A 9303-nucleotide genomic window follows, 5' to 3' on the forward strand; every position below is an offset into this window, starting at 1 on the left:
GCTGTGCGGAACTTCCGGTCACGTGATAACGTATTTATAAAGTTCTGTAAATAAACTTGCTTTTGTGATCACCATATTTTATATTTGTAAATGCTTCTTACTAAATAATAAATGTATTATTGCATTCGCATTAGCAAATATTTATGGGCACATATGGGAGAACAAATAAAACTCTTTCTTATTGCTATTATCTAGATCTACTTGTATTCCTTATTTCCAGTACGTACGCGTCTCAGCCACACCATGATAGAAAGTTGAATGAGCGGTTTCATTCAAAGATTTCAGTTATTTAATTGTCGTTTAATGTCGCTCCCAGTCGTGCTTTAGTTATATGGCAGATGTGTGTGAATAACATATTTTAGACCAGACATTCCAGGGACTGACATCATGCCATGACGATTGTATCCAGCCTCCCATTTCCTGGTTGCCAACCTCGGCATCGACATAACACATTCTCTTTCTTGGCGTCCACTATATGAACCCTTAGTCATACCAGTGTGATAAGTTTATCCCGATATATCAAAATATTTTCTTTACTTGTCACAGGGATAATCTACAACATCTACGTTATATAGTCTCCCTGCTTAATTGTCACTGCATAAAGAACAATAGACGAAAAATATACATCAAAATCAAAATAATGGAAGTCGTGTCCTATTTTAAGGCATCCACAGTATATGAAATAAGACAAGATAACCCTCTGTTATTAGTTAACAGTCGGTTAAATGTACTTAACGGCTGGTTATAAGATAACCGAGCTTTAGCTGGTTACGGGCTGTCTTGTTAAGATAACCGAGTATTGTCCGACAGCCCGTAACCATGCAGGTAACTTGATCTTGGCTGGCAACTTTTGGAATTGTGTGTATGATTGTGCCATTTAGATAGACACATTATCACATTCGGGTTGGCTATTGTTCTGACTTATTTCATACACTGCATCCAACCTAAGGCAATGGTGGAATATCTTACAGCTCTCAATATTGACCGGTCATAGCTCGGGAAGGCCACATTTAAGAAAAACAGAGTTGAAAATTGTGTTGCTCCCCCGGCAATGGGCATGGCTGTGTTATCGTTTGATCATGGCTCTCCCGGCAATGGGCATGGTTGAGTGATCGTGTGATCATGGCTCTCCCGGCAATGGGCATGGTTGAGTGATCGTGTGATCATGGCTCAACCGGCAATGGGCATGGTTGAGTGATCGTGTGATCATGGCTCTCCCGGCAATGCGCTATAGCTAATCCATGTAACCGTATATAATGTGAAGTATTCATTATGTAAAATCTAGAAATCCAGTTGAATTGTTCGAGGAGAAAAGTCCAGATCATGCAAACTAGTTGCCTCAAGTAGGTACTCAAATACCTTTTACGAATTATTTATGATTAAACAACCCATTATTTCTTTGAAGCATTTTAACTAATATGGGAGGATCAAATCAATGTTTTATCCCTTTCTGATAACTGTTGAGATAAAAGCTATGGTTGCCTCAGTTGTTATGTTTACATTCATGCTAAAAACTCAACAACAACAACAAACTTAGAAGAGTGACCATTTACTGCACAAATATACTTATAAACAGAAACACACTGTTTACTCTTTCCATTTCATAGCTGTTTTTAAGGAACATTTCTGACTATATTTGTCAAAATCAGTATTTTTGCCACCATTGCGGTAATGACATTTTGATTTTAAAGTAGTTTACATGAAGACATTAAAAAATACAAATAAAAGTTCTTAAGAGCAAAAGCTGAAATTGCCCTTTTCCATAGAATGACCCATTAGCATGTATCATTTTATCTCAGAACATATGTTACTAAAAACTTCAACAAGAATAAAGAAACCGCCCATCATATGTTAACTAAACAAGCAAAGGACAAGTCACTGTATTATAAAACAATTTTAATCCATTGTGATCAATGGGTGAACTTTATTTGATAAAACGGTATTGATTCCCTTACTTATCGTGGCTTTCGCGGCGAATCGAGTCACCGAGGTTTGTACTTGAAATGTGGCTTTAGCGGCAATTGATATTTTTCAAATGTGGCTTTCCCGGGCGGACACCTATTGACCTCTCACTGGCTAGAATATATGTTCAAGGAATATCGTTCGCCATGAAGTTCAGAATGTAATTCATGCTCACATTAAAGCATCGTGCATGGCAGCTTTCTTACTTTATAATATTTTAGAAACTTTGCAAACCTTTATGATGGGCGAGCAGCCCGTACACCTATTAAACTTTTAAACAATAATTATAAAAATAGATAGGGTCAGTTTTTAACGACCAGCATTGGTTGGTGATGAAGGTGTGTGTATTTTTTTAATTAGAGTTCCTTTTGGTGAATTAATAAACATTCCTAATATTAGTAATTCAGTTATGTAAATTAGAGTCAGTTTCACAGTGGCCTGGGCGAATGTGTACCGTAGTAATCATGTTGATCAACATTATTATCAACCGATCACCCCCCTGGCCCAGGGTCCCTTAGTCTGAAGCTGCTTACCGAAATATATAATTAATCGTGTCCCCAATTTCCTGAAAACCTAATCTGTGAAGGTAATCTTCTTTAAATAGACTAGTTACCCTTGTAGAATTTGTTTAGATCTAATGATATTGGTTTTAATCTAATACATCTGATAACTTATTTTACAATGAAATTCATCACTGTAAGAATTCTTTTGGAAACGTAAAATTATAGACATTTTGGACAGCATCTTAAAATTGGTGCATGGGAGATATCATAATAATGATGTCTGCGTGGAAGCATAAAGTACTTAAAACTATTTGACGTTTTAATAAAGAAACTATCAAAATATTCACTTGAAAATATGATTTGACAATACCAGTTACAATTACAAAATTTATCAAAACTGTCGCCAATACCCCGCAGTCTCATTAAGATCAGATCTTGGTTCTTTCTCCCTCAAGTGTAAGCTAACACCAAGGTTTATTGAGATGCGCAACATTGAAAATGATTATACACGCATCGAAAACATACATACCAGTGAGAACTGCCTTTCAGTGGGATGGAATCAACCACTTGAATACTTGCCATGAAAGTTTAATACTGGACTATTAAGTGAAATAGACCTCAATTTAACACTTCATGCTACAGCGGGGGCGGTGGGGTAGCCTAGTGGTCAAAGCGTCCGCTCGTCACTCAGAAGACCCAGGTTCGATTCACCACATGGGTAGGGCCTACAATGTTTAAAGCCCATTTCTGGTGTTCCCCGCCACGATATTGCTGGAATATTGCTAAAAGCGGCGTAAAACTAAACTCCCTCACTCATGGTACAGTGGAAATGTTCATCTGATACCAACAAAAGTGTCTTGTGTTGCATACAAACCCAAGAAGAATTGTGGAGATAGCGTTCAGGTTCATCATAGGCACCTCTCCATGAATACTGATATCACACAGCAATGATGTTTTACATTGTTATTGGTCTACCCTGAGATAATGAAAACTGTGCTAGGTGAGACAGAGAATATCGTTTTTTTGGAAACGTTTCATTCGGCTGAATACAGCAGTCAGAGAAGCGCGTGTATAATCATTCAGAATATCGGAGTTTGTCATTGGTAGCAGTGTCACAGTTGATATTTACACTCCCATAGATGTTGACCTGACACTAAATGAGATAGTGAATAGTCAGACAATAGGATATTGCGACCCAAAACCACCCATTTCACAATGACCACCATCATTTCACCCTCTTAATAAGCTTGAATTTATATAAGACCCCCTTTCAGTGTGCGAAATACAAGTAGTTTCTAACTTTTGTGAGCCAGTCGGGGAGCTAATGCCTGAATGAAAGTTACTAGCCGGCACAAAAATGCACTAGCCCGAAATTTGAATGTAGGAACTAGGCATAAGATTACAAAAAGGTATCAGGCCATAATCTTGCATGGATAAAAGTGCATTATAATAACTTATAATAAAGTCGGAGAGAGTGTGTGTGTGTGTGTGTGTGTGTTCCACTTACAGAACGCTCGTGTTCTAGATTTCAGAACACTCTTTGTGTGTTCTGTATGTGTTCAATTCAGAACACCCCCGGACGCCTCGGACGCTGTAACAGATTTAGAACGCCCTTTGAGTGTTCTGAGCCTTATTTCAGAACACTAGTGTTCTCAAACCTCCACCAGCCAAACATGAACGAATAAAAACCGCAACAATATGAAATGATTCAAAACTTTATTAACACCTATATTGAATACGAAAACGTTATTATCCTTTAGTTAGACCGCGGACGGCTAAATGGAGTGTAGGAGAAGAAGCTAACCTTAACTGCAACAACTCATTCGTGCACATCTTATAACATATGCAGTTAAAGTTGCACATCATTGAAGAAAACGCTGAAAAAGAGCTCATATATCTCAGGGTCGGGCAAGGATGAGATAACGTCCCCCATTTCTCTGAACCTACAAAACCATCGTGAAAGTGTAGTACATTGCCATCAGTTTCAATACCGCTGCCATGATTCCACCCTCGACATTCACCTTGCATGACACGGTGTCGGCACTTATGGCAACAGCGACGATTTCTGGGCCCACTGAGGCTTTTGTCTTCAGAGCCCCGTCAATCTCATCAACGGTCACATCCTACAATAAATAATACAATTTTACACTAAATAATTCATTTAAAAGATATGATGTGGCATGCACATTATTTCAAATTTCAACTGAACTTTTATTCATGACACACAATTTTGAATGAAAATACTGTTCTATTTCACCCACAAACAAACATGAAAAACGCTTATCCAACGGTTTTAGTCAATATAAAACAGGTTCCATTTTGTAAGAATATGCTATTCACGTTTGTACATTGTGGGAGAATCTTTGTAACCACCTACTTAATGAAAAGTCTCCTAACGTTACAGGATATAAAATAATGTAACACATGATTTTGTATGTACCACTCACCCTTTTCATATACCACTCACCCTTTTCATATACCACTCACCCTTTTAACTTCTATTATTGACCTCTTTGTGGTCTTGTTGGATTTGCCACCCTGATGGAGTCTTGTTTTGTCTTCGATAAGCTGAATCACAGGCAGCAGTTTCATTTTGACCTGTCGCACCAAACGACTTTCGGTAGCGTTGGGGAAAAGACAACCGCGCATGCTTATCATGACGTCACTTTGTTAGAACATTAGGCGTTCTAATCAGAACACACGCCGTCCGAAAAGATACCAAATCAAACGTTACAGAACAGATACCGTCCTGACGTGTCCATTTGATCAAATGTAAAGGAACACTATATGCGTTCTGATAGTCTACTTTAGAGGCTGCTTATTCGGTTATTTATCAATTGTAAACCATAAATAACCAGATTTTACCAAGTTATTTAGAACATTTAGAGGAATCATTTTCCTCTTGCAAAATACATGTATCTTTATTATCCTTCTGGAAAGAAAAGGTTCAAATTAAAATACAACAATTGTTATCGATTTCCTTACAACCTTTTCTAAATGTCTACCTGTATTATGTTCAACCTTTTCTTAAAACATCTCAACAGGTTCATGATTATGTCAAAAGTATTTTATTCATTTCATTTACAAAATCACAGTCTTCTAATAACACATTGTGTTCTGAAATTAGAACACCTACCTCACAGACTTTGAACACATGTGTTCTAAAACAGAACACGCCTGTTCTAAATGTGGCCTATGTGTTCCAATTCAAAACATTCACGGACGCGTCCACTGTTCTGCTTGAACACATGTGGTTTAGAGTGTAATAAGGAAGACGCCTCCAGTTACATGGTTTGAAACTACGAGGCCAAATACACAACACCTAATTCTGATGTATGTACCCGCATATAAAGTGCTACGGTGAACGGTATAATCGTATAGATTATATGCCATACTGGCGTTACACACTGGACAACGACCTTTAACAAATTAAGTCCAGCGAGCTCAGTTTGACATTCGAACCCAGTTTATGTTTGCGTTGTGTGGTCAACTGTACAATCCATTTCAACGCGCATGATCGGTCATTAATGACAGCCCCTAGAAATAATCAATTGACTAGCTATGCCCGTAGAATGGACAATCAGGTGTAGCTCTAGACAAGTCGCACGTGGACAGTCTAGAATATCACACCTGTATATAGCGGGGATCAATAGATGTTGCGTTTTGGCGCAAGCGACCTCATTACAGTGTAATTCTGTGCATGGCCACTTCGATTTTGACACAACATGTCATAAGTGTTCTCTAAAGGCTGTGCCATACATGCAGGGCTTGTAATTTTCAATAATAATAAGTGTCGTTACAAATACGAACACGTGCATATCGCACACAAATATCACAAACTTGATACAGATGTTCTAAACATGTGTAACTATTGCAGTACGTGTCATGTATACATGGTAAGCATCTCCCCGACCAATCAAATCGATGATCATATCGATATCTGTATGAGCTACTAGATTTTAAAAAACAATCACTGTTTGCAATTTGTCATTTCTGAGCAATTACAATGCCATATTTTCAAGTAATTATATATATAAGGGGTCAAGATAATTTTTATTAATACAGATGATTACAACTTCTTTGTTGCGCGCGCGCACACACACACACACACACACACACAAACACAAGGTTGCAGATTGTTTCATGCTTTGTCGGTATATAATAATAGTATTATTCTGCACTAGGACACACACACACACACACACACACACACACATACACACACACAAGGATGCAGATAGTTTCTGTTCATGCTTTGTCGGTATATAATAACATGACACCCCCCTAGCTTTCGTCCTGCGAAACAATTTGGTTGTCATGGTCGCCACATCGTGTCCAATATATCCACACCACACAAAGGATTCAGCTTTCCAATCAAGATTTGGGTGGTTTCTATGGAAACCTTTACATTTCATATATTGATGTCTTCAAATTCATTCCATAACTGCACGCGTCTGTGGGCGTTCTGTGGTCGTCCTGTGGTCGTCCTGTGGGCGTCCTGTGGTTTCAAATCAAGTTTGGTTTAAAGCCGCGTTGAGCATTATTCCCATTATACCGTGTGTCAGCTGGATGTGTGTAGGAGAGCCAAAGTGATGCCGGTCTAACAGGTCCCTCTCTGTGGTGAAAAGGTGTTCCCGAAAAGCAGGCTTGCATGCAAGACAAGCCCCACGATGAATCACCATATATGTGCATGGGACCTGCATCCACTTGCATGGGTATGGGAGCACTCCGGGACAGGTGCAAGATCCCTTACCTTTGACGCCATGCATGCACAGAGACAAAGATGCCCCCGGAACGGTGTCCCCCCATAAGAACTACATCCCATAAGAACTACAGCTTAAAACAAAACATGTTATGGTCCAGTGCACAGATTAACTACATGCTGTCACCTGCATCTGCTTAATGGATTTGCCCAACAGAAAACAAATAAAACATATATAACATTTTTGCTGCGGCAGTTCATGGTGGTTTTGACAGTAAATAGTTTGCCTTCACAAAATGTAAATTTGCAGTCTTCAGTTATGATTGAACAAGTTCCACATTGAGGTGTTTGACATTTTGTTACACTGGCTGATAAACCTTTTTTCATAGCATCACTTTTATACAAAATTGGAAGATTTTATAATTCGACCATAAACTCTGCGCTAAGTGACCCCATGACCGTAATTATGTATGGTCACGCTTCATGCTCTGGTAGGTGTTTCGCTGGAACAGCATATGGTGTTCGTGCAGTTATCGATTTCTTCCTACTTCAGCTATAGTCTGTCAAACAGACCCTTAAAATATATCACATTTTGCCCATGCAGGTCCATTATATATGGCAAGTGTAGATTTCTGTTACATATTTTGTTGATGAACAAAACGTCTATTTTGAACGCAGCTGCGCACTTTGTACTGAAATGAGCCAAACTGGCTAAAGAAAGTATACGCCCATCTTTTTATTTCGATTACAAATGAAACACACATGGTATATGCATGGTTATTGCAATGTGAAGCGTTCGGATCAGGACATCGACTGAAGAACAAAAACGTATGGTGATATCGTCTTAGTAGAGACCATATAATATTCTATGGCATCTGGTATTAGGGCGAGCGACCTGGATTGAGACCTTTTTCATTGCAGTCTCTTGCAGACGTTGACACGCATGACTGGAGGCAGTTAAAATTTGTGAGTAGAGACAAAATAATTGAAGTATTTTTTGTGCTTGGACAAAATCCAGTTTTCATGTGTATACTTTCTATCGCCCGCCAGTTTATGTTGTCGTGTGTTCCGTTATTTGTCACATTATTTCTTGAACACAATCTCTGCAACGAATCTGACTCGTGAGGGTCAGGATTAGAATTGATCTTCAGGAACCCATGCTTGTTTTGTCGTTAGAGGCGACTAACGGGAGGTCATGTTCACTGACTTGGTTGAGACATGTCATCGTATTCCAATTGCTTAGCTAAATGCTCATGATGTTGATCACTGGTCCAGACTCGATTATTTACAGACCGCCGCCATATAGCTGTAATATTGCTGATTGCGGCGTTAAGCAACAAACACATATACAAGATAAATCTTATGGATAAGATTTGTCTTGTATTACTACACCAACTTCTAAACGCCTTTGAAGAATTTCAGCAAACAGAACATAAAACTTGTGCAAGTCCAATGATTATATGTATATTCTGCAGATCTATATAATCTATATATACAACTAAATCTAAATAACCAAGAGAGTCAGGTTCCCTGAGGGAATGACATTTATATATTTATTTATATTTACGGTTGTGTGTATTACCGGCGTAAGGTAAATAAAATTGCTACGGGAAAGATAATCCCGACCTCATAACTGTCAAATATGCCGAGAATGTGGCGGGAGGTGTGACGTCAGGGCTTTGAGTGGGGCCGGCCGTCACGAACCCAGGTTTAGCTTATGCCTCAGTGTTTGGTGACGCCTTCGTGAGTTTGTGTGAAATGTCGATGTTTTCCCCCCATAAGACACACAGTCTAGTCAGTGTGTTTTTTTCTCGGGTCACAATATTCATATGGTATAATTATGAGCTATATTGATGAATAGTCGACAATCTACATTCAGCAATATTTTTCGTCTTTTTTAACATGGTAAAAGGCAACGTGCGTATTCCCAGGTCGCAGAAAGTTATGGAAGACCTAAGCATACACATGCAGTTCTGTCTGTTTATGGTGACACGGAGTGAGTGAAAGAGTTTAGTTTTACGCCACTTTTAGCAATATTCCAGCGAAATCACGGCGGGGAACACCAGAAATGGGCTTCACACATTGTACCCAGGTGGGAAATCGAACCCGGGTCTTCATGGTGACGAGCCAACGCTT

The sequence above is a fragment of the Haliotis rubra genome, unplaced genomic scaffold (assembly GCF_003918875.1).
Source record: "Haliotis rubra isolate DU_JTF1 unplaced genomic scaffold, ASM391887v1 Scf107, whole genome shotgun sequence".
Lineage (NCBI taxonomy): Eukaryota > Metazoa > Mollusca > Gastropoda > Lepetellida > Haliotidae > Haliotis > Haliotis rubra.